Source organism: Vombatus ursinus, unplaced genomic scaffold (assembly GCF_900497805.2).
Source record: "Vombatus ursinus unplaced genomic scaffold, bare-nosed wombat genome assembly UNPS02014066.1, whole genome shotgun sequence".
Classification (NCBI taxonomy): domain Eukaryota; kingdom Metazoa; phylum Chordata; class Mammalia; order Diprotodontia; family Vombatidae; genus Vombatus; species Vombatus ursinus.
In genome coordinates this window covers 1-1,019 of record NW_020953844.1, presented here as the reverse complement: position 1 = coordinate 1,019, position 1,019 = coordinate 1, and the positions used below count along the sequence as shown (strand labels likewise).

Sequence of the window (1,019 nt, the reverse complement as noted above, 5' to 3'; positions counted from 1 at the left end):
GATAACTGAATCCAGGAGAGATGGTGAGATCATCAAGTGAAATAGTATAGGACACAGCCTTTGGCATCTTTTCCAACTTATTCATCAGCTTGTTGCACTGTACCTTTCTCAGAAACATAGATGCCATCCAAAATTCTTCTGATATCCTTGTTTTTGACTATGGTGGCCTGTTGGATCAGGGCAGCTGAGTTTGATACAAGTTCAATATCATTTCCTTCAAGAATTAACTCATCTTTTTGGGCTTGAGAAACAGCACAAGCAATACCTGGTCTCATGCGCACTCTTCAGATATATTTTTCACCTAAGACATTTCAGATTTTGGCAAGTGAGCCATTCTCTTGAATAACAACATCGATGGGGAAATGAGCATACACAGACCTCATCTTGTAATAAAAACCCCGGGTAATGCCTTTGATCATGTTTTATACCTAACTACAGATTGTGCACATGGTTGCGAGTTCATTTTGATTTCCCCACCACTTGTCCACCCAGAGCCTTTTTTTCTTCTTTCCCCGGAGACTGAGATCAACATTGATATGGTTGAAATCCCTACAGAGGATTCCTCTGGGCCCCTTCACAGTAACTGTCCCACCCTTAAGAGAGATGTCAGCATTTTCTGGGATGTCAATGGTCTGGTTGCTTAGAATGGTCTTCATTTTGATAGTGAATGGGCCAAAGAGAGAATGTCTCCTTGATAATATTATCAAGGACATATATCCTGGCAATTTAATAGAAAATTTTCTATATTGGAGGCAGCATATTATAATGGAAAGAGAACCAATTAGAGTCAGAGGATCTGAGTTCAAAATCCAGCTCTGGGTTCTCAACTAGGCCCTCACTGCTGCAAGGCAATCCTTTTTACCTCCCTGATTCACTGTTCCACTTACTAAAGTGGATTTTCCAAACCTTTTCATCCATCCTTAAATCTTCCATGCTTCCCCTCCCACTATTCTCTCAAGAGAAACTTGCTACATATTAAACTGAAAAAATTGAAGTCATTTGTGAAGAGCTCTTCTCCT

General features: G+C 40.2%; 1 pseudogene; it reads right to left on the bottom strand.

The window, feature by feature from the left end:
- Positions 1 to 68: 68 nt before the first annotated feature.
- LOC114040806 lies at positions 69 to 656 on the bottom strand (annotated as a pseudogene).
- Between the last annotated feature and the right edge of the window lie 363 nt (positions 657 to 1,019).